The 26,688-nt window shown below is 37.6% G+C and overlaps 1 non-coding gene across 1 annotated transcript; it reads right to left on the bottom strand.

Moving 5' to 3' along the window:
- Positions 1-15,280: 15,280 nt before the first annotated feature.
- Positions 15,281-15,387, bottom strand: LOC141682037 (small nucleolar RNA R71). The gene has a single exon (XR_012559447.1). It is a non-coding gene; the product is annotated as a small nucleolar RNA R71 (small nucleolar RNA).
- Between the last annotated feature and the right edge of the window lie 11,301 nt (positions 15,388-26,688).

The raw sequence follows: 26,688 nt of genomic DNA, 5'->3' as shown, positions 1-26,688 counted from the left end.
TAAAATTAACAAACGATCATGAGATTCTCGTGTTTATGAAACACGAAATAAAATACGAATTTTCTTTATTTCTGACATGGGGCAATTTTGTCAACAAGGGGTCATAGAACTTGTAAGGATGTGGGTTTTAAGCGAGACCGATGTGACACCTCCACTACCTGGAAATCAAACCATTGACGAGTATTGATTTGAAGTATTTTATTCAAGGAAAAATTGGGAATCTCTTTATGATGGGATCATGATCGTTCTAAATTAAAAATCCCTAAGTAAAAATATTAAGTTTTAATCAGATGCTTTCCAATGAATGAACACTCATTAAATCCTAGATCGATAAGGGGAAGGGCTGTCAGTGGCAGGGGACTCCTATCTATCATGGTGAAATGCGACGAATATAAACGGTTATATTCGGACGTTGTATCATTGGGTCTAACTTAACCGAGTCATCATAATAAGGTGAATATAAACGGTTATATTCAACTATTATGAACTTAGAAGCATAGAGTTTGGTTAAAAATCTGTTAGATAGATAAGATCAATTGTTGTTCACCAAATTATCCAAGAATTATATATGATATAATTGACAACTGTTGTCTACCTAAATAATCATGTTATAAGGATACCAGTGGTTGACTTAGAACATGACGAAATATGGATCTTGGCTCACTAGAAAGATTTATGGGATATACTTTCCGAATTAATAGTTAGGGCTATTAATTTGATAAAAAAAATAGTGGGAGATATATTATGAATATATCATAATCATATGAACATAAAATTTTAACTCAGACAATCTAATGTTTATTTTGCACTTTTATTATTATAGATACTGAGTAATGGCAAACAACACAAATACATTATCCGTACGTTCAGTCCTTGAGAAGGACAAGCTGACAAGAGGAAACAACTTCCTAGACTGGCAGAGGAATTTGAGGATTGTCCTCAGGCAGGAGCGCAAGCTTCATGTCATTGATATTCCTCCTCCAGGCCCCCTTCCTGAGGGTGCTACTGCTGATGAACGAGCAGCACGCACAAGGGATGAGAATGATGCAAATGATGTTGCATGTCTTATGTTGGCAACTATGAGTGCTGAGCTTCAAAGACAGCATGTGCATATGGATGCATATACTATCAATGAGCACTTGCAAAGCATGTTTGCAAGCCAAACTCGTCAAGAAAGGTTCAACATGAGTAAGTCACTTTTTAATTGCAAACAAGGGGCGAGTGAACCAGTTGGCCCACATGTTCTGAAGATGATTGGTTACATTGAGTACCTTGAAACTTTGGGTTTCCCGATTGGTCCGGAAACTGGTATTGACCTAATCATGAGTTCTTTGAACAACAAATTCACTCATTTTGTTGTGAACTACAATATGAATGAATTTGACAAAACACCTACTGAATTATTGCATATGTTGAGAACATATGAGACCAACATGAAAACAGCTGAACCTACTCCCATACTGATGGTGGGAAATAAAGGTAAGGCCAAAGGGAAGGGCAAATGGAAGGGTAAGAAGAAGATTGGATCTGATTCTACACCCAAGCCAAAGTCAGGTCCCAAACAGGCTTTAAAGCCTAAAGGTGGTGTGGCCAAGGGTGAATGTCACTACTGTAAGAAAGATGGTCACTGGAAGAGAAACTGTCCAATTAACTTGGAGGATCTGAAGAAAAAGAAAGCTGTTCAGATTTCTGGATCAGGTATTTATGTTATAGAAGTCAATTTGTCTATTTCTACATCTTGGGAATTTGATACTGGATGTGCTTCTCACATTTGTATAAATGTGCAGGGCCTGCAGAGAAGTAGAACTTTGGCTAAGGGAGAAGTGGACCTAAGAGTAGGCAATAGAGCAAAAGTTGCTGCTTTAGCTGTAGGGACTTATTATTTATCTATGCCCTCTGGGCTTGTTTTAAAACTAGAAGACTATTTTTACGTGCCTGCGATTCGCAGAAACATTATTTCTGTTTCTTGTTTGGACAAGAAAGGTTTTTCGTTTACAATAAAGAACAACAGTTGCTCTTTTGCTTTGAATGATTTAACCTATGGTGTTGCGCGTTTATTTAATGGTTTATATGTTCTTGATTTAGATAACCCTGTCTGTAATATAGAAAACAAACGACTTAAAATGAATGACTCAAATCAAACATACCTCTGGCATTGTCGTCTAGGCCACATAAATGAGAAACGCATATCCAAATTACATAAGGATGGATACTTGGATAAGTTTGATTTTGAATCATACCAAGAATGTGAATCTTGTTTGCTTGGTAAGATGACTAAAGCCCCTTTCACTGGTAAGGGTCAAAGGGCCACTAAACGTCTGGAGCTAATACATAGTGATGTATGTGGCCCAATGCGTGTAATGGCTAGAGGAGGCTACTACTACTTCATAACATTTACTGATGATTTCAGTAGATATGGATATGTATATCTTATGAAGAACAAATCCGATTCTTTTGAAAAATTTAAAGAATACAAGGTTGAAGTAGAGAAGCAAATTGGCGGAGATGCAAGTATTAAGATCTTACGATCCGATCGTGGGGGTGAATACTTAAGCACCGAATTTAGAGGGTATTTGAAAGAGTGTGGTATTGTATCACAACTCACTCCGCCAGGAACACCTCAATGGAATGGAGTTTCAGAGAGGAGAAATCGCACCTTGTTGGACATGGTGCGATCGATGATGAGTCATGCAGATCTTCCAATTAGTTTCTGGGGTTACGCTCTAGAAACAACGGCTTTCATACTTAACCGTGTTCCTACTAAGAAGGTTCAAAAGACTCCATATGAGATATGGAAGGAGAAACGGTCAGGCATGAACTTTATGAAAGTTTGGGGATGTAAGGCGTTTGTGAAACATCAAGAATCTGACAATCTTGGACCTAAATCCGAAGAGTGCATTTTTGTAGGATACCCTAATGAAACAAAGGCGTATTATTTTTATAGTCCTTCTGAGCAGAAAGTGTTTATTGCTCGAGATGCTGTCTTCATGGAAAGAGATTTTGTTTCCAAAAGAAACAGTGGGAGAACTATAGATCTCGATGAAGATCGAGAACCGCAAAATAGCATTGAACCTGAAGTGGAACAAGAGCAGAATAATGATAATGCTCAACAAACACAGGTTGTTCGTAGATCTGGTAGATTTCACCATGAGCTAGAGAGATATGGATTTCTCATGACTCAGTGTGGTGATTTGATGCTCATAGATGAAGATGAGCCTCTCACATACCAAGATGCTATGAACAGTCCAGACTCTAAGAGATGGCTTGAAGCCATGAAATCCGAGATAGATTCCATGTACGAAAACCAGGTATGGACTTTGGTTGATCCACCTGAAGGGGTAAAACCCATAGGGTGCAAATGGGTTTTTAAGAAGAAAAAGGGCATGGATGGAAATGTTCAGACCTATAAAGCTAGGCTGGTTACAAAAGGTTTCAAACAAATTCATGGTATTGACTATGATGAAACTTTCTCACCAGTGGCTATGGTCAAGTCTATAAGGACTTTACTTGCCATTGCAGCATTCCATGATTATGAAATCTGGCAAATGGATGTCAAAACAACCTTCCTTAATGGAAGCCTTGAAGAGGATGTGTACATGACACAACCTGAGGGTTTTGTCGATCCAAGGAATGCTGGCAAGGTATGTAAATTGCGTCGATCCATTTATGGATTGAAGCAATCCTCTAGAAGATGGAATATCCGTTTTGATGAAATAGTCACAGAATATGGCTTTGTTCAAAACGAAGATGAACCGTGTGTTTACAAGAAGGTTAGTGGGAGCTGTGTGGCATTCATAGTACTATATGTTGATGATATACTACTAATGGGGAATGACATACCTTCTCTAAAGGCTGTTAAGACTTGGTTAGGGAGCAATTTCTCCATTAAAGACTTAGGAGAGGCATCCTACATTCTAGGAATGAGGATCTATAGAGAAAGATCTAGAAGGATGATCGGTCTAAGTCAGAGCACATACATTGATAAGGTTTTGCATCGTTTTGGAATGCAAAATGCAAAAAGGGGATATGTCCCCGTGTCTCAAGGGATAACGATCTCTAAGGACCAGTGTCCGAAATCATTGGATGAGAAGGACCACATGAATAAAGTTGCTTATGCTTCAGCAATTGGATCTATCATGTATGCAATGGTATGTACTCGCCCAGATGTCTCGTATGCTTTGAGCATGACGAGCAGATACCAGTCTAATCCGGGTGAAGGTCACTAGACGACAGTTAAGAATATTCTTAAGTACCTGAAAAGAACTAAAGATTCATTCTTGGTGTATGGAGGAGAAGAGAAACTCGTTGTAAAAGGTTACACCGATGCAAGTTTCCAAACAGACAGAGATGATACTGTATCACAGTCTAGTTTTGTGTTTTGTCTAAATGGAGGTGCTGTAAGCTGGAAGAGTTCAAAGCAAGAAACAGTAGCTGATTCTACAATGGAGGCTGAGTACATTGCAGCTTGTGAAGTAGCTAAGGAGGCTGTTTGGATTCGAAAGTTCATTTCTGATTTGGGAGTGGTTCCATCGATCGCAGATCCCATTGATCTATACTGTGATAATAATGGAGCCATTGCACAGGCTAAAGAACCTAGATCACACTCCCGGGCTAAACATATACTCAGGAGATTTCACCTTATTCGAGAGATTAATGAAATGGGTGATATACACATATGTAAAGTGCACACAAATGATAACATTGCAGACCCACTGACCAAAGGCTTGTCGCAGCAGAAGCACGATGGTCACACTAGTTCTATGGGTATTAGATATATGGGTGATTGGCTCTAGTGCAAGTGGAAGATTGTTAGTGTAGGTGCCCTAGAGGCAATACATTATTCTTTTATAATCTTTATGTCAGTTGATCATTCAATAAATGTATTTATTATGACCTTAATTACTGCGATATTTTGTTAGCATAATAAATGTCCTTAGAATCATGATACAAATTGTATAGTTTAAGTACATGACTTGAACTTGAGATTATATAATATATCATATTCTTAAAGGTCCCTAGTCGAGTATTATTATATAGGACAATAATAATACATAGATAGACTAGTATGTTGTTTGACAAGATAACCACATCTCATTGGTTATAAGTATGGGGATACTAAAGTCAATACATAGGTACATGTGAGAGTACATGGTACTGGACAGACCCACAGTGAGATTCTTCATGTTTAATAAAGTCATAAAAAAGACTCACAGTGATAATGGTGTAATGATCCTTTGACTTGAAATCATTATATTTCTATACGAGGATTAATATACTTTGACTACATTTAAAGTTACTTTTGATCGGGTGATGAAAAAAGTGGACATCGGGTATATCATGAGTCGTATGAGAAATATGAATGATAGATAAAGGATTTAACCCTCCTATAATTAGGAGAGAAATTATTGGCCTCTTGATTGAGTGAGATTATAAAAGCATGGCCATGCTCAAATAATGATTTGTCTCGATAATCTACTCATAGATCAAGTAAACCCGGATTAAATGTTGAAGAGGATGACTAAATACATGCCTCGAGTTCAATCTATAATATGTATGGTTAAAGAGATTATATTACACGAAAAACATTAATCACGAAAGGTTTTATCTAATCACGATTTAATTATTGTTTAATTGGGTAACAATGATGTATTACTAGATACCGCTCATTGTTTATAATTTTATTAGAGAATAAAATTATTGCCAATTAAATAATAGCCTATAGGGTCGCACAAATAGAGCACTTAATGGAATAGTTAATTTAAATTTTGGATTTAAATTAATTGATGATTATTTGAATTTTATTATAATTAAGTAAGACTTAATTGAGATAATATAAATTCGAATTAAAAGGAATGTTTTTGCCCATAATAATTAAGTATGACTTAGTTATTAATTAAATAATAGAAATTCGTTTTTATTATGTAATCCAATACCTACTAGGGTTGGGCTTTGCTGTTATGGGCCTTTTTAATCAGCCATTATAAATACATAATGATAGGTTAAAGAGGCTTGTACGTTTTTGAGAAAACCCTAGCAGCAAAGAGAGGCAAAGGCAATTCAGATCGTCAAGAAGGAGGCTAGTGCATCCATTTCGTAGTCAAGTTTGTGAGACGTTCTTGAAGGTGCTCGTGTGGATACCATAGAGGTGTTTCTCCGAGAGGTAGACACAAAGCGTGATAGCTAGGATCTCTGTTGAGTTCGTGAAAGTTAAGCTCTTGAAAGGTATGATTCGTTATCTCCATAATCTGCCCATAATTATACATGGATCCTGTTTTTGGGTTTCAAAATTTTTGTTTTATTTACGTTTGTCCGCTGCATTTTATGCTTTCGAAACCCAACAATATATATATAAATAAATAAATAATATATATATATATAATACTCGGGAACATCGACTCCCGGTTTAGAAAAATATTCACCTTCGGGTCCCCTATTGTAAGGGTATACGTAACTACTGCTTATCTCTAGCATAGGTATTATGCAGCTTATAATCATTTGAATCAACAATGAGATATCAAGATTACGAAACATGCATGCATATATACCATATCAACATGCTCCAATATATCGCAAGATTTGCTAATAACAATCATGCACTTATCACAAGATAATGCATATATATATACATCATAACAACAGTTATACGGGTAAAAAACTTGCCTGAGTGTTCCGGGATAGACTTAAGCTTAGAGTGGGTCCGGTAACCTATGAACAACAACATAATCCGGAATTAGATCACGGTCACTTAAGAAACTAGTCAAAACTCACTCATACCCTAACGGTCACTTACGGTCGCTAATATACTTAACGATTTGTGTTAATCGCTTGCGTGCCCTCGGTTCCACCAATTTTAATAAATTAACCGTTACAAATTTTAAGGAGACTCTTTTGCGAATACTCTACCAACTGCCTAACCCACCTTACATAATTGTTTCGTAATCCAATTAGTCTTTGAAGGGCCTTAAACAAGGTCTCAAAGTAAAGCGAGGGGTACAGGTTCGTTCGCGAAATGCCGTTACTTAAAACGGTCGTTTCTCCTAAACCGTACATCGGAACCAAACGAACCACACATCAAAATGAAGCTTACGACATGATCTAGGTAAGCATGGAAATGTTACAGATTGGTTGTTGAGTTTCCTGTTCTGAATAATAAGAATAAGCAGTTGAATAAAACGGACATTACGACGGCTATGTTTACACGATTACCAAGTTTTAAACCACTCCAAACAACCACAATTCAACTCACAACCACCAATACAACCAAATTCCCCCCAAACCTTACTACATCAGTCCCAAACCTCAAGATTTTCCAATTCATTCAACCACAAACATGACTACTAACTATACTTAACTTTCATTAAATATAAACAAGATTCCATCATTCAAATCACTACAAATCCAATCCAAACTTTAAACACACAAGCATCATGCTTCTCATTTACTATAACAATCAAAACCATTCCTAATATTCAAAAGTAAAGCTAGGGTTTGAAGTTTTATACCTTCCTTGATGGGTGATAAGTTGCTAGGAAGCCTTAGGGAGCCTTGATCTAACCTTAAACAAGCTTGGATCTCACAACAATCAAGAAAACACAAATTTAGTTTCTTCAAGATACTATTCATCAAGAACTTTGATGAATTAATTAGCTTAGATAAAGATGGAATCTTGAGCTCAAACTTATGGCTCATCTAAGTTATGAATCATAGAAACTAAAGAAACAAACCTCTTGAATTATGATTAAGTGGAGCTTGGGTTTGGAATTTTTTCTTCCTTGCTTTTCTTCAAAAGGCCGAGAGCAAATAGATGGAGGAGAAGAAGAATGTGTTTGCTTGGTTGCTTCTCTTTTTGCCTTAGCAAATGATTTCTCTTTTTACCATGGTTAATTTTGTATGGCCCAAAATCAACGAACGAAACAAAATCCCTTTGTCATGCTTATGTCATCAAGCTTGTGTCATCTTTTTACACTTGTCTTCTCCTTGTGGTGTGATGACATCATCATCCACTAACCTCTTTGATTAACCCTTAATTACTTGGCTAATGATCGTTTATCTGTTGTACGATTCGCTTGACTTTCGTTCTCGTTTGTCGTATGAGGGATCATATCCGGGATCTTATTACTTGGGTTCCCCTAAACCTTTCTTAATATTTTTTATTCCTTTTATGATCCTCTCTTATAATCCTTGAATTTAAATCCTTTTAATCATGTTACCTTATACTCAATTCTTTCGGTATATGGTGGATTTTCGGGAAAAATCAAAGTGTTTGAATTTGAATACTGACGACCTTTACATACACTCATTTACTTTATGGAATACTAATACGATCTTAGAATTTCCATAGCAGTACTCCGATATATCGTGGTCTGATATTTTTTCTTAATCAGCATAGTCAGCAAAAGTTACTATTCATCAGGGTTTCAAAAATTTTCAAAATTTTGGGGTTATTACATCTTGTTTCTTTGCACCATCTCCAGTTCATAAGTCTTCAACATGCCATAGATCTCATCTCGATATACATCATCCAATTCATAATTATCCCTGATTGATGTGACTTTTAAGTCCCACTTTTCTGGGAGTGCAAGAAGGAACTTCAAGTTAGAGTCTTCAAGATCATATTCTTTGTCAACCAGAGACAGGTCATTGATTAGCTTTTGAAACATGTCATAGATTTCAGTCAAGGACTCATCATATTTTTAGTCAAAGTGTTCATAATCCTGAGTAAGTACTATCCTTCGATTCTTCTTGATAACAGTAGTTCCTTGACACTTGACTTCTAAAGTGTCCCAAATTTCTTTGGCAATTTTACATCCAATCACTCTGTTAGACATAACACTGTCAAGACTGTTGTGAAGATTATGTCTTACTTTTGCATTTTCCATAATAGATGAAAGATCCCTAGGAGAATAGTCCTTCTTATCTTTATCAACCATCTTTTCTTCTTGGCTAGAAACAGCAACAACTAGCTTCATTGGCTTGTGTGGACCATCATAAATTATGCTCAGATATTGGGGATATGTTACTTCCAGACACATAGCAATCTTTACCTTCCAGATTGGATATTCATGAATCTTCAAGATTGGAACTTTGATAGCTTCATATCTACTCATATTATGATTGATGGATTGATTGGCTGGTGGAGGAGGTGGCGGATTTGGTTGAGCTTCTTTGTCTGCCATTAAAGATTGATTTTTCATATCTTAAACTATTTGTATATCAACAGGAAGCTCGGATACCAATTGTCAGACTCGTAATACAATTGTAGAGGGGGGGTGAATATAGTTTATGCAAACAATTCAATAAAGCTCAACAGGATCAACAAATTTTATATTATGTTAGGAACAATTGATGATATCAAACAGAAACTATCAGAAGTTCACATCAGAACTTATATATAAATGGATGTTGATAATATCAATGGATGATGAAATATCAACGGATGATAGGATATCAACGAATGATGATTTCAACGGATGATGATGTCAACGGATAATAAATTCAGTATTTGTCACATCAGTGGATCTTCGAGGAGGAAAAAGAAACATGAATTTCAAGGCGGTGAAGGACTTTATCTCAGAAGCAATAGTATAGGTTTCCTTGTTGTTAATAGAATAGAATTCCTTATAAATTGGTAGATATGCTCTATATAAAGCATAGTTTAGGTTCATGTTATAAGCATTGCGACATTGTTATATCTTTCGCATAACCTAGCAGCTCTCAAGAATATTTGTTCATCCTTTCGAAAGAGTACTTTTGTAATAGGTTTTTATCAGATAATATAAAAACTGTTGATTCTGTTGAAACTTTGTCGAATAGATTGTATTAACTTTATTCACCCCCTCTACAGTTGATTAAGGGCCTAACATATTAATCAGATAAAAACTGTTACACAAGTACTCTCTCAAAGGATGAACAATTATCCTTGAGAGCTGCTAGGTTATATGAAAAATATAACAATTTGTAACACATATAATGTAAACCTAATATGTGCTTATATAGTGCACATTTACATAATCAATAAGGAATCCTATTCTAATACAGTAAGCAAACCTAATACATATCCATGTATGATTGCTTCTGTAAGTAAAGTCCTTCACCGCCTTGAATTCTACAATCTATTTCCTTCTTTGATATCTACTATTGTGACTACATATTGATCGTCAAATACTGGTCATCAACTACTGATAGACAAGTAATGATGATGTCACCTTCAGTAAATCCTGATATCAAATACTGATAATAAACTCTGATAGTTTTATATCCTAATATCATAAATTATATCTAACACCATTTCTAATTGTGACATAAGTCATCCTGACATAACAATTCCTGATCCTGACAGCTCTATTCCTGATCCTCACACAAGACTTACTTTTGCAAATCCTGATTCTGAAGCTGGAGTGACAAATATTAACTCAGAATAGGATAAAGAGTGTCTAGATCAACTGAATATCATGATTCTTTCTGTCTTTGTTGATTCTCATAATTTTGAAGCTAATCAAAAAAAGAAGAGAAGAGGTAAGTGTAATATCCGGGATATCGCGTGTAATTATTTTATCAATAAATGATTATTTTGTGATTATTCTGTGAATTTTTTATGAATTATCTGTTGGTTGATATTGATATTTAGATGTTTAAATGTGATAAAAGGTGAATATGTTAATTTTAATATGTTCATAATCAAATCCACAAACGATGGCGTTATCGAACTCCTATTCAAGCGTGCAATATATCAAATCGAAGCTCTCGAAAATACCTTTCTGAATCAATCAACACTTCTGGTGCAACATACAAGGTTAATTTCTTATTTAATTATTTATTTAGAAATATATATTGATTAAATTATGAAATTTTGTTCTTGATGTTGTCGATATGATTTCATGCTAGAATCATGTAGATAATTTTCTCCTGATTAATTTGGTATATTATATGTCAAAAATAGAAGTCAATAACATATAGAAATTGATGTTTGATTCTATAAACTTGAAATTAGGATTTATATTCTTGAATAATTTCAATCGAAATTTGGGATTTTTACATCGGTTGATTCTGGGTTTGAATGAGATGCACCAGTCGTTAGATCGTATCAAGACGAAATGAAACATGTGCTCAGTGGCTACGTTTGACTCCCGAAAGGCATCGCCGGAAAAGCTCAAAACCCGACCGGTGTTAATGGCGTTTTCGCCGGAAAACACAGGCCCGAGGTTACGAATAAGAACGAAGCACCGCCATGAGTTCCTGGGAGAATCAGGAGTGTGTTTCTGTAAAAGATTACACAAAACAATTCAAGGTTTGCACGAATTAAGCTCATCGGAATCTGAGTTTTTCTGGAGGGTTTCGTTGTTCTTGATTGACCCGGTCGGGTCGATTTCGACCCGGGATATAACCCAATTTTAATCCATTTTTTTCCTAAATCACATTTTTACATCTGTTTTTACACTTTAGTCACTGGAGTTGCAGAGTTTTTACAAAAATTGGATTGTTGTTCAGTTTTATTTTAAAAATGATATTTTTTAGTATTTTAAAAATTAAAAAATAGTTATTTAATTATTTTAAATCCATAAAATTATTTTTATTTATTTGAAAATAAATCTGATTTATTTAATTAATTAATTTTAATTAGTTTTTAATTAGTTTATTTAATGGATTAATTAATTTGATTAGTTATTAATTAATTTTAATTGATTTAATAATTGGATTTAATTTTTTTTTGATTTCAAAATTTTGAAAAATAGTTTCGAGCTTTAAAATATTATTTTAAATAATTTCCAAGGCTCGATAAATATTATAAAATTATTTGAATGTCAGATTCGAGTGTCCGAACCCTGTTATTTAATTATAAAATGATTCCGAGTCCCGTTTTAATTCCGAAAAATGTTCAAAATTTCATATTAAATACTTGGAAAATCATTTTAACCCCGAATTTTCTTCGAATAATTATTTTATTTGAATATCTTACATGCTACGTGGTATATGTGATCTGATTGATGCATAATGTGACTGTACGTGCATTGTTTGATTGTTTTTGCTATAACTTTCCATTCATACGTCAGATTTGGGTGAAACGAATGGTACATAGAAACTTGTAACGAATAGAACGAGATGAGAATGAGTATTGATAAGTACATGTGATGTTTACTAGAGGAAGCGAGACATCGAAAGGGAAAGCAAGTGATTAGCGAGTCAAAACCAGTTGACAAGTGTTAGTAAAGTAAAAGCGGATTGATAAGGCAAGTATTTATGCTCTTCCTTGTAATATAATTGCAAGTATTCTTAATGGTGCTTATTCTATATTGCAAGTACTTTGAAGTACTTAACCCTAAACCCTGATTCTTGTTGATCTTGAGTCGCACTCCTGATTTCTTGTAAACCACTGACTGTTGAATTCTTGGATACAAACCACACATATACGATACTACTCCACAAATACATATCTACCACATACTAATTCTTGATATGAGATTGCTTCACATACCAACCCATATGCCTTGTATAACAGAAGACCAATCCTTGTAACCCTTAAACCCTTGGTCTTCTACTTTTTGATTCTTTCCTTGATTGAAAGCTAATCTTTTTAAATTCCTTGTTATACCTTTATGGAATTATGAATCACCCTATGCTTTGAGATAAATATTGTTTATGATTCAGCTTATTGATTTACATTTCTTATCATACTGTACTCCAGAATTGGATTGTTTTTAAATATGGATGAGATTCGTGGTCGGACCAGATTCGTGGTCATAATAGGCCAATGTGTGCCTTGGATCCAGTATATAGAGCAAAACTGGGAGCCTTGCTCAGGGTTAGTGCGTGACTAACCAGCAGCCTAACCTTGGTTTTTAAAATGAAAGTGAATATCCAATTCTAATCATTGCTTATCAGAAAACATGATTCCTTATATCATTTCAATTGATCATTATTTAATCTCAGTGTTGTCATTGTGACTTGCTGAGCTAGTTAGCTCATTCTTGCAAATCTGTTTATATTCTTTCCAGTGAAAAAGGAAACTGGTGGTAGCGAGGATCCCCAGACAAGCGTGTGAGCTAGGTATCCCAGTTGAAATGGGATAAGCTGGTAGACGATGTTTGGCTTAGTTTGTGTTAATAGTTTTTAATAAAGTTTACTTTCATTGTCAGATAAATAAACTGGGATTTGGAATGATTGTAATATGTTGAGTGACATTTATGACACTTTATAATGCTCTAATAAGCTTTGAATTGATGCATTTTTACTCAAATTGTTAAGTGTTTTAATGTGTTTTCTAGTGTTTTTGCATTTCAGGCATTAATCTGTGATTTAGGTGAATTAGCATTGTTTTGGTGCTAATTTGGTGTCAATGTGGTGTTGGAATAAAAACTCTCGAAGATCGGCTCGAATCTACAAGAGAAAAAAAAGAAAGAAGTCATTTTTGGCAGAAGCCCAGCGCGCCCGCGCTGATCAAGCGCACGGCCGCGCCAGAACTTCAGAGAGCCAGTGCACCCGCGCTAATCAAGCACGTGGCCGCGCTAGGTCGGGATTTCAGATTTCCTGTTTCAATTAGAAGACTGATTTTCTAGAGTTTTATGCTGATTGGGGCTACTATATAAATAACTTTAGGTCATTTTGAATAAGTAATCAAGACAGAGCGCAAAGAAAGCCGTAAGAAGACCGTTTTAGCATGATACAATGAAGGCGAAGAAGTTCTTGTTTATACTTATGATTCTTTGTTTTAAGTTGTAACTTGGATGCTAGTTTTCTTACTTGTGACCCTTACTTTTGTTTTGTACTTGGTTTTATTATTCGTTATAAAGACTACGTTTGTCATATCATGCTTTCATCGGAACTTACGTTGATGATGAGTCCGATTATGAGCTAATCGTTATCATGGGGTTCTAGCGGATTTATTTATGGATTTCTTTAGTTAAATTGTTTTGATGCCTTAGTATGTGGTGATTGATTGATATCCTAGTATTGGTCGTGCTTATTCATCTTATAAGTGTCGCGAACTTATAAGATAACGTGTTAATTCTTAATAAAGCGAAAGTGAATTTAAGGATTTAGAACTTTCCATGCTAGCATATGTTCATGTATTATTATGCATGATTCATAGGTAATTTTAACCATCTTACTTATCCTGTGTAATCAAGATAGATAACTTGTGCTTAAACCGTTATGTTGTCAAATTCTATAGACATATAGGGTCTCAATATAATTGGTGCCTATTCAGCTTCTATCTCTTTTGTGGATGTCTGGTAGAATGGTACTCGTGCAACGAAAGTTAGCGTTTATCAGTTTCGTGTTGTCTGATTAGTATCATCACCATTGCATGCTAAGGTTAAGAACAATAAGGCTATTGAATGAAGTATTTAATGAAGTTAGAATCCCATGTTTGTCATATATATTAATTCAGTCAATCTTATTCTTGTAGTTATAATAGTTAGTGTAATTCTTAGTTATAAACAACCTCACTTTGTTATCATCTTAGCATTGAATAATAACCATACATTGTTGCTTAGGTGCGTGAATTAATTAGTTAACCAATATAGTCTCTGTGGGAACGAATATGATTTATATCTTATACTACTTGCGAACGCGTATACTTGCGTGTATTATTAGCGCATGTTTAGCGACTAACAAGTTTTTGGCACCGCTGCCGGGGACTGCAGTGTTAATTATTAGTTTATGTGATTTCCATCAGCGGTCGTTAAAGTTCATTGACTCGTACATTGTTACTTATTTATTTCCTTGTCTTATTTCAGGTGATCTAGCGAGGGTGTATGCATACGCGTTCGCGTACTCGTAAGAGAACACTAGATAAATCCGAGGAAAAACTTGTGGTGGTTCGTAGGGAAGTTTTTGAGGATAAAGAAAAGTTAGATGAAGAAGAGAAAGTTGAATAGCCAGTTGTAGTAGCGATGGGAGATCAAGCAGAAAATCTGAAGGCTTTGATGGACTATTCTCAGCCTAAGATTAATGATATTCAGTCTAGCATCATCAGACCAGCCATCAGGGCTAAATTTTTGAGATTAAGTCAAGCACGATCCAGATGATACAGAACTCAGTTCAATTTGGGGGTTCTCCTACTGAAGACCCCAACATGCACATCAGGGATTTCATCGAGATCTACAACACTTTCAAGTTCAATGATGTGACTGAAGATGCTATCAAGCTACGTCTCTTCCCATTCTCTATGAGGGACAAGGCTAAGTGTTGGTTACACTCTCTACCAGTAGGGTCTATCACCACTTGGGAAGATCTTGCTCAAAAGTTTCTCACTAAATTCTTCCCCATGGCGAAGACTGCTGCAATCAGGAATGCTCTTACTCAGTTTGCTCAACAAACTGGAGAATCTCTGTGTGAGGCTTCGGATCGATATAAGGAGATGCTAAGGAAGTGCCCACACCATGGCATGCCTGATTGGATGATTATCAACTGTTTCTATAATAGATTATGTCCTACTTCTGGACCCGTGCTTGATGTTGCATCGGGAGGAGCCTTCTGGGCTAAAAGCTATAATGAAGCTTATGAACTTATTGAACTGATGGCTGCTAATGAGTACCGGAATCCTTCCTAGAGGCTGGCTCAGGGAAAAGTCACAGGAATTCTGGAGTTGGATGCAGCAACTGCTATCGCTGCCCAACTTAAGGCTTTGACGATGAAGGTGGACACCTTGGCTAATTATGGAGTTAATCAAATCGCGAGTGTCTGCAAGATATATGCTGAAGCCCACGAGAATGATCAGTGCGGAATTTCTAGTGAATCAACTCAGTTTGTGAGCAACTTCCAGCGATCGCAGCAACCTGTGCCAGCTACCTATCATCCCAACAACCGTAATCATCCAAATTTCAGCTGGAGCAATGCTCAGAATGCGGTTCAACGGCCTTATCAGCAATATCCAGCTAAGCAGTACAACCCCCCTGGTTTTCAGCAACCGCAGTATGCACCAAGACAATAACTCCACCTACAACAAGCCAATAAAAAATCTGAATTAGAGGAGTTGAAGCTCATGTGCAAGAGTCAAGCTATTTCTATCAAGACCTTGGAAAATCAAATTGGACGAATTGCCAATGCCTTGCTAAATCGTCAGCCTGGTATACTATCTAGTGATACTGAAGTGCCAGGAAAGAGGGAAGCTAAGGAGCAGGTTAAGGCAATCACTTTGAGGTCTAGAAAAGTTGTGAATGTTGAACGAACTCAAGAGTTGACTGAAGAAGCCGGGGCTAAGAAAGAAGTAGAGCAGCAGGATGAAGAAGTGGAACCTAGGAAGACTACTATTGAGCACACTCCTCCTGAAGGTAATACAGGGGAGAAACAAATCTATCCTCCACAACATTTTCCTCCACAGATCTAGATGATTTAGAGACTGTAGCTCTGACGGAGGAATATAGTGATGTGTTGCAACAGAAGTTGCCTCCGAAGCTTAAAGATCCAGGAAGCTTCACTATTCCATGTACTATAGGAAAAGTGTCTTTTGACAGATGCTTATGTGACTTGGGAGCTAGCATCAATCTGATGCCTTTGTCAATTTTCAAGCAGTTGGACTTACCTGATCCCAAACCAATTTTATGACCTTGTAGTTGGCCGACCGATCTATTATATATCCGCGAGGTATTGTGGAGGATGTCTTGGTCAAAGTTGATAAACTCATCTTCCCTGCTGATTTCATCATTCTTGACTTCGAGGAGGATAAGAAGATTCCCATTATCTTGGGGAGACCATTTTTAGCAACTGGCCGAACCTTGATAGATGTGTAGAAGGGCGAGCTCACGATGCGAGTTCTGGATCAGGATGTTACCTATAATGTGTTCAATGCTATAAAATTCCCTACTGATAACGAGGAGTGCTTAAAAATAGAGTTGGTCGATTCGGTGGTCACATCGGAAGTTGATCAATTGCTAAGGTCCGATGCCTTAGAAAAAGCCTTGTTGGGGAATTCGGATAGTGAAGATGATGAAGGTGAAGAACAACTGCAGTATTTGAATGCTTCTCCCTAAAAGAGGAAGAATGATATGCCTTTTGAATCTCTTGGAATGGAGGAATTGAACAAAGCTCCTAAACGCCTCAAGCAATCTATTGAGGAAGCTCCCACTCTTGAGCTTAAGCCTTTATCTAAGTATTTGAGGTATGCGTTTTTAGGTGATGCATCTACTCTGCCTGTTATTATTGCATCTGACCTTTCAGGTAGTGATGAGGAAAAGCTTTTGAGGATTCTGAGAGAGTTCAAATCGGCAATTGGATGGACTATAGCGGATATCAAGGGAATCAGCCTTTCGTATTGCATGCATAAAATTCTGCTAGAGGAAGGTAGCAAGCCTACGGTCGAGCAGCAAAGAAGACTCAATCCAATCATGAAGAAGGTCGTGAAGAAGGAAATTCTTAAGTGGCTAGATGCGGAGATCATCTACCCTATTTCTAACAGCTCTTGGGTAAGCCAGGTTAATTATATGCCAAAGAAAGGTGGTATTACTGTGGTAGCAAATGAGAAGAATGAGCTTATTCCTACAAGAACAGTCACGGGGTGGAGAGTTTGCATGGACTACAGAAAGTTGAATAAGGCCACTAGGAAGGATCACTTCCCTTTGCCCTTCATTGATCAGATGCTCGACAGGTTGGCTGGTCATTAGTACTATTGTCTTCTGGATGGTTATTCGGGTTACAATTTGATTTGTATCGCTCTAGAAGATCAGGATAAAATTACCTTCACTTGTCCATTTGGTACTTTCGTCTTCAGATGAGTTTTTTTTGGTATGTGTGGAGCACCAGCCACGTTTCAGAGATGTATGATGGCCATCTTTTTTGACATGATTGGCCAAAGTGTGGAAGTGTTCATGGACGACTTCTCAGTCTTTGGTGATTCTTTTGATGAATGCATGCAAAATCTTGGACACGTTCTCAAGAGGTGCGTTGAGACCAATCTAGTTCTCAATTGGGAGAAATGTCACTTCATGGTTCGACAGGGCATAATTCTTGGGCACAAGGTTTTTAATAAGGGTCTTGAGGTGGATAAGACTAAGGTGGGGGTCATTGAATCTCCCTCCACCTATTTCTGTTAAGAGAATTCGCAATTTTCTTGGTCATGCGGGTTTCTACAAGCGTTTCATCAAAGACTTCTCGAAAATTTCAAAGCTATTGTGCAGTTTGGTAGAGAAAGATGTCCCTTTCAAGTTTGATGATTATTGCCTTGCAGCTTTTGAGACATTGAAGAAGAGTTTAATCACAGCACCGGTCATAACTGCACCTGATTGGAATGAAACTTTTGAGATGATGTGCGATGCAAGTGACTATGCAGTTGAAGCAGTTCTTGGGCAGAGGAAGAACAATATATTTCATGTGGTCTGCTACGCTAGTAAGACCCTAAATGGTGCTCAACTGAATTATACTACTACGGAGAAAGAGCTTTTGGCTATTGTCTATGGTTTTGAGAAATTTTGATCTTATCTACTTGGGACTAAGGTGACAGTTTTTACTGATCACGCTGCAATTCGATATCTAGTCTCGAAGAAGGACTCGAAGCCTAGATTGATTAGATGGGTTCTTTTTCTCCAAGAATTTGAACTAGAGATCAAGGACAGAAAGGGAACTGAAAATCATGTCGCTGATCATCTCTCGTTCTTAGAGAATCCTAATGCTACTTCATGGGATAAGACACTAATAAATGAATCTTTTCCCGACGAGCAGCTTTTCGGAGTGCAAGAAGAAGAACCGTGGTATGCAGACATTATGAACTACCTTGTGAGTAATATCATGCCTCCCGACTTATCTTATGCTCAAAGGAAGAAGTTTCTACATGAAGTGAAGTGGTATATGTGGGATGAGCCGTTTCTTTTTCGACAAGGAGCTAACCAAATCATCAGGAGATGTATTCCTTACAGCGAAATGGGGGGGGGGGGGATCTTGGGAGATTTCCACTCAACGGCTTATGGAGGTCATTATGGTGGAGAAAAGACAGCAGCTCATGTTCTTCAAGCAGGTTTCTTTTGGCCAACTTTGTTTAAAGATGTTCATCAGTTCATTTTGAAATATGATCGATGTCAATGTATGGGTAATATGTCCAAGAGGGATGAGATGCCTCTTAATGTGCTTCTCGAGGTTGAGGTCTTCGATGTTTGGGGAAATGACTTCATGGGACCATTTGTCTCATTTTGTAACAATCAGTATATCTTGTTGGCGGTTGATTACGTGTCGAAATGGGTTGAAGTTAAGGTGTTGCCAACGAACGATGCGAAAGTGGTGCTTAATTTTCTTCACAAGCAGATATTCACAAGGTTTGGAACTCCAATAGAAAATAGTAGGTAGAGGAAGCAAGAAGAAAGGAGAAAATCACAAAAAATTCAGAAAAAGAAAAAAATTCAGGGCCAACTACAGTAGTTGGGCGCGCCCGCGCTGATCTAGCGCGCGGCCGCGCCATTTTTCCAGTAGTCAAGCGCGCCCGTGCTGATCTAGCACGCGCCCACGTCAGTTTTACAGAAGGTGAGCGTGCCCACGCTGTCTCAGTGCGCGGCTGCACCGTGTCCCTGTTCGAAAAAAAATTAATTACAGCAGTTTACAAGGTAATTTCGGGACTTTTAATCATAAAATCAATTCCAACCCAATTTTTACTCTTTCACATCCCATAATTCCCTCTCCCAATCACAACCACGATTCCCACGAACAAATCTCACTTCTTTTCCTTTTAGAATTCACACCTCTCCACCTATAAATACATGCACTTATACACAACTTCTCCACCAATTCACAAACCCTCAACACAAATTCTCTCTAAAAACTTAAGCTTTTATTCTCTCTTCTTCAATCCGGATGGCACCCAAGAGACAAAGAACACAAGTAAGCAGCAACACCACCAATTCTTCATCTGCGGGTGGTGTGAGGCTCATGTTTTCTACTCCTGAGGCTGAGGAGGAGTACACAAGGCTTCTCTCGAAGCCTATTGCTAAGGAGCGGGGGTTTTCGCCATCCGGGAAGGATGGTAAGCTGTTAGAGATGATTCTCGAGATGGGTTGGGTACCTTTTTGTGAGGCTCCCACTCCTACTGCTGTGCCCATAACTGTTGTGCGGGAGTTCTATGCAAATGCTAATGCGGAGAAGAATGGCTTCACGGTGGTGAGGGGATGACTGTCGAGTATAGTGTTGATGCTATCAGGAGGGTGATTGAGCAACCCATGAGGAAACCCGGTCAGGACACTTGGAACGATAAGACTCCGGAAGACTTTAATTTGGATATGATCGTTGCTACTCTCTGTGTGCCTGAGACTCATTGCAAATTCAAGAGGGGCACTTCAGATTACTCCACGTTCCCTGCGTCGTGCATGAACAGGTTTGCACTGGCTTGGAACTCATTTATTTGTGCTAACATCATGCCATCTTCGCTTGTGCATGAGATTACTGTGGAGCGTGCTCATCTGCTATGGGGTATTCTTCAGGGTGAATACATTGATTTGGGGATGGTGATTTACCAGGGGATCTTGAGATTTTTGAGTGGAATTTATGACACTTTAATGCTCTAATAAGCTTTGAATTGATGCATTTGTCCTCATGTTGTTAAGTGTTTTAATGTGTTTTCTAGTGTTTTCTAGTCTTTTTGCATTTCAAGTATTAATCTGTGATTCAGGTGAATTAGCATTGTTTTGTTGCTAATTTGGTGTCAAGGTGGTGTTGGAATAAAAGCACGCGAAGATCGGCTCGAATCTGCAAGAGAAAAAAAGAAAGAAGTCATTTTTGGCAGAAGCCCAGTACGCCCGCGCTGATCAAGGGCGCGGCCGCACCAAAACTTCAGAAAGCCAACACGCCCGCGCTGATCAAGTGCGCGCGCACGCCAGGTCAGGATTTCAGATTTCCTGTTTCAATTAGAAGACTGATTTTCTGGAGTTCTATACTGATTGGGGCTACTATATAAATAACTTTGAGTCATTTTTAATAAGTAATCAAGACAGAGCACAAGGAGAGCCGTAAAAAGATCGTTTTAGTACAATTCAAAGAAGGCGAAGAAGATCTTGTTTATACTTGTGATTCTTTGCTTTAAGTTGTAACTTGGATGCTAGTTTTCTTAAATGTGACCCTTACTTGGGTTTTGTACTTGGTTTTATTATTCGTTATAAAGACTACATTTGTCATATCATGTTTTCATCGGAACCCACGTTGATGATGAGTCTGATCATGGGTTAATCGTTATCGTGGGGTTCTAGCGGATTTATTTATGGATTTCTTTAGTTAAATTGTTTTGATGCCTTAGTATGTAGTGATTGATTGATATCCTAGTATTGGTTGTGCTTATTCGTCTTATGAGCGTCACGAACTTATAAGATAGCGTGTTAATTCTTAATGAAGCGAAAATGAATTTAAGGATTTAGAACTTGTCATGCTAGCAGAGGTTCATGTATTGTTATGCATGATTCATAGGTAATTTTAACCATCTTACTTTCCCTGTGTAATCAAAATAGATAACTTGTGTTTAAACCATTATGTTGTTAAATTCTATAGACATATAGGGTCTCAATATAATTGGTGCCTATTCAGCTTCTATCTCTTTTGTGGATGTCTGGGAGAATGGTACTCGTGCAACAAAAGTTGGCGTTTATCAGTTTCGTATTGTCTGATTAGTGTCATCACCATTGCATGCTAAGGTTGAGAATAATAAGGCCATTGAATGAAGTTAGAATCCCATGTTTGTCATATATATTAATTCAGTCAATCTTATTCTCGTAGTTATAATAGTTAGTGTAATTCTTAGTTATAAACAACCTCACTTTGTTATCGTCTTAGCATTGAATAATAACCATACATTGTTACTTAGGTGCGTGAATTAATTAGTTAACCAATATAGTCTCTGTGGGAGCAAATTTGATTTATATATTATACTACTTGCGAACACGTATACTTGCGTGTATTATTAGTGCGTGTTTAGCGACTAACATAATATAAATAAGGTTGTGGCTTGTGGGCATACTTTAAACTGCTTCGATCCGTGGATAATGGTAAGTAAGGTCATTGCATATATATTATTATATTCATAAACAGGTTTAAATATGGTGTGTGTGTGTGTGTGTTGTGGACCCCAAACTTCTGACCCAGGTTTGGAGGGCGTTACAGGTTTGGCATCAGAGCTAAGGTGTAAAGTCACTGCCACAAGCCTAGATTGTTGGGAATGGGTAGAGGGTTAAGATTAGTATTAGAAAAATAAAGAAATAGAATGTCAAGAGGTTGAGTGCGACTAAATAGTAAGTTTTAGTATGGTTCGTGATGAGATTCGAGATTCTTATCTAGCAACGTGATTTTCAGATAGCAGCGATGGTTGATTCCTTTATTTTAATATCATCTGATCACTCGGAGCCTTCAGTCAGAAGACCATCATCTGATCCATGCCCTACTCTTCCACCAGTGTCGGCTATAATACATGTTGCGACGGTTGCACCACTACGAGCTATTCCACATCCTGGTGTGAGACCACCTATTCGAGGACCCCCACCTGCTGATTCTGATTCTACTGGATATTCGGTTGCGGATGAATCTTTCCATTTTACTCCACACCTTGTTCCATACTATAAGTATGAGGCTCTTCTTTTAAAGCGAGAAGCCCTATTGCCGCAAATCCAGGAGCTACAACACATTATCAGGACTATAGATGTTGACAGGAAAGTGAAGCAGCTTTGGAATGAAATTCAGGTGACCCGGAGAGTACTTGAGGCCAGACTTCATGGAGCTACTTGCGAGTATGTAGCCCCAGATGCTCTTATGGGATGGGCCAGAGAGGTATTGGAAGATTTGGAGAGGCTTGATGGACCAGAGTATCCCTGAAGCTAGACGACGGAGATGATGTGACAGTTGATATATGTACAATAGTATGTAATGTGTGTTATCAGACTTTTGGTGGGTATATCAATAAACTAGACTTGCTGAATAATGGATAGGCCTGTTGTACCTTTGCCTTTAATAAAATGTTTCACGCTTGTACCATCAAACTTTGATATATACCAGTACTTTTTCTTTTCCCGTATTGTCATTCACTTTACCATACCTATTTTATCTTACTGCACCAGTTATAAAACTCTTGTAATAACATGAACCCTATTTCCCTTAACTGCTTACATTTTTTAAAGAAGCATGCAATTTACTTAGTTCAACGATTGAAAATGTTTTCAAAAAGAGATATTTCTGTTTTATAAAAAAATCTTTTCATAAAAAGGATTTGTTTTAAGGGCTAAATAAGTTGTTTGATTCTTTACAGAAAATGCCTCCCAAAAGAAACACTTGTTCTACTAACAAGAATGAAGAAACCAATAAAAACAACAACACTCAAGACAGCAACAACCAGAATGCAAACCCAGGTCCCATAGACCCAACTGTAGTCCAGATTTTTCAGATCTTGGCCCAACAGACAGTCCACATGACTCAACAATGGCAAAGGCAGACTAATTCTCAGGTAACCTTTAAGACCTTTCAAGCGGTGAATTCACCAGAGTTTAAAGGTTCTGTTGATCTAATTGAAGCAAGGGTCTGGTTGAAGGAGATTGAGAAGGCATTTGCCTTAGTCAAGGTGAGGGATGAACAGAAGACTGATTTTACGAGTTACTATCTGAAAAATGAAGCCACCTACTGGTGGGAAACTGTTAAAGTGTTGGAAGGTACAGATGATGTTGCATGGGAGAGATTCAAGGAGGTGTTTTTAGAGAAGTATTTCCCTCAGTTTGTTCAGGATCAAATGGAATTGAAATTTCTGGAGCTAAAGCAGGGGAATATGTCAGTGGCAAACTATGAGAGTAAGTTTAAGGAATTGTCCAGGTTTGTACCATCATATGTGGACACTGATAGGAATAAAGCGAAAAGGTTTCAGCAAGGACTCAAGCCATGGATCCGAGGGAAGGTGGCCATATTTGAATTAGACACGTATGCGGGAGTTGTGCAGAAAGCCATGATTGCGGAGACAAAAAGTGAAATATCTCATAAGGAGAAGGAAAGTAAAAAAAGGAAGTTTGAGGGAAGTGAAGGACAATCTCAAGCAGGGAAGTTTTCAAATTTCAATCAGAGGAAAGGCAAGTTTCAGCCTGGAAGAAATTTTAACATGCAGAATATAGGCAATAGAGGCCAAGGTAACCGTCGTCTAGCCACTGGGAATCAGCCAACCCAACAGAGGCTAGCTCTACCAGATTGCCAAGTGTGTGGAAAGAAGTATGGTGGAGTTTGTAACAAGTTGAATGTGGTCTGCTACAAATGCAACCATAGGGGGCACTATTCAAGGGAGTGTCATAATCAGCCAGCCAGGGAGCAAGTCAACAAGGATCAGCCTACCAGGACTCAGGCAGGCAAGGTTCCAGCAATTGGGTATACCTGTTTCAAGTGCGGAAATCTAGTGCACATAGCATGGGATTGTAAGACACCAGTTCCAGTCAATAATACACTGCGAATCATGGGAGCTACTCCAAATGAACCTTCCAGAGCTAGAGTTTATGACATGTCTGTGAAAGATGCTATCATGGACACTGATGTTGTGGCAGGTACGCTTACTGTGAATTCTTTATGTGCTAAGGTGCTAGTAGATTCGGGAGCAACTCGATCATTTATCTCTCAAAATTTTGTTGATAAGCTGAATTGTCCAATTGAATTGTTAAGTGAGATTATGACGGTAAAATTAGCAAATCAGGAACGTATATCCGTGAACCAAGTATGTAAGAACTGTGAGATTGAGATTTCTGGCAATAAGTTTAATGCTGACTTGATACCATTCAAGTTAGGAGAGTTTGACATCATTTTAGGAATGGGCTGGCTATCTAAGCACGATGCTTAGACAGACTGTCGTAATAAGAAAGTAATTTTAAAGACGCCATACAAGAAAGTGGTGACGTTTAAAAGTCAGAAGCTAGCAAAGAAGTTATTGACGATGATTCAAGCCAAGAAGTTACTGCAACAAGGATGCGAGCATTTCATTGCGTATGTGATTGATAGAAGTCAGGAGCCAAAAAAACTGGAAGACATTCCAGTGGTAAATGAATTTCCAGACGTATTTCCAGATGAATTACCAGGACTTCCTCCAGATAGAGAAATCGAATTTGCGACCGACTTAGCACCTGGGACGGAACCAGTGTCTAAGGCCCCATACAGAATAGCGCCTGTTGAAATGAAGGAGTTGGCAAAGCAATTGCTAGAGTTATTGGGAAAAGGAGTAATTCGACCCAGTGTATCCCCATGGGATGCACAGGTGTTATTTGTTAAGAAGAAGGACGGAAGCATGAGGTTATGCAACGATTATCGAGAACTCAACAAGCTTACAATCAAGAATAAGTATCCACCACCATGATTCGACGATTTGTTTGATCAGCTGAAAGGAGCCAAGTATTTCTCTAAGATTGATTTGAGATCAGGATATCAATAGTTAAAGATCAAACCTGAAGATATACCAAAGGCAGCTTTCAGAACAAGGTACGGTCATTATGAATTCTTAGTGATGTCTTTTGGATTGACCAATGCCCCATCAGCATTTATGGACTTGATGAACAAAATTTTCGAAGAATATTTGGAAAAGTTTGTAATTGTGTTTATTGATAATATTTTGATCTACTCAAAGTCAGCGGAAGATCATGCTGAGCATCTAAGGATATCTTTGGAAATTTTAAGAAAGAAGAAGTTGTATGCAAAGTTTTCAAAGTATGAGTTTTGGTTACAAGAAGTTCAATTCTTAGGGCATGCGTAAGTAATGAAGGGATCAAAGTGGACCCAATGAAGATTGAAGCTGTTATGAATTGGGAAAGGCCAAAAACACCAACAGAAGTGAGAAGTTTCTTGGGATTAGCGGGATATTATCGAAGATTTGTTCAAGATTTCACGAAGATTGTGATGCCTCTGACAAAGCTTACCAGGAAAAGTGAGAAGTTTATATGGAACGAGAAATGTGAAGAAAGTTTTCTGGGAATTGAAGAAGAGACTAATCACGGCACCTGTGTTGTCACTTCCAGATGATCAAGGAAATTTTGTAATCTATAGTGATGCTTCTCATAAGGGATTAGGTTGTGTTTTGATGCAGCATGATAAAGTCATTGCATATGCGTCGAGACAACTGAAACCTAATGAGCAGAAGTATCCTACTCATGACTTGGAACTAGCAGCAATAGTATTCGCCTTGAAAATTTGGAGACATTATCTATATGGAGAAAAATGCCAGATCTATACAGACCGTATGCTTTTAAAGTACATATTCACGCAGAAGGAACTTAACATGAGACAGCGAAGATGGCTGGAGTTGATCAAAGACTATGGTTGCACAATTAACTATCATCCAGGAAAAGCGAATGTGGTAGCAGACGCGTTAAGCAGAAAGGAAAGACTGAATGTGTTAACAATACCCGAAGAGTTATACAAGGAATTTCAGAAATTGGAACCAGAAGTCAGGATTTGCAAGCCTAATGAAGCAAAGATGTATAACATGAATTTTCATCCAGAATTGTTAGAAAAGATAAAGAAATACCAAGAGGAAATAATGGACCAAGATATCAACCATTTAGTAGGAGAAGAGTTATGCACTCAGAAGGACGATCAAGGTATTCTCAGATTTTCTTCTAGAATTTGGATTCCACCAGTAACAGGATTGAAGAAAGAAATTCTACAAGAAGCTCACAACTCAAAGTATTCAATCCATCCAGGGAGTACCAAGATATACAGGGATTTAAAAAAGAATTATTGGTGACCATACATGAAGAGAGAAATTGCGGAATGGGTTAGCAAATG

This window comes from Apium graveolens, chromosome 1, assembly GCF_009905375.1.
Source record: "Apium graveolens cultivar Ventura chromosome 1, ASM990537v1, whole genome shotgun sequence".
Taxonomy (NCBI): Eukaryota; Viridiplantae; Streptophyta; class Magnoliopsida; order Apiales; family Apiaceae; genus Apium; species Apium graveolens.
The sequence above is the reverse complement of the archived record's forward strand: the minus strand, read 5'-3'. Positions and strand labels throughout refer to the sequence as shown.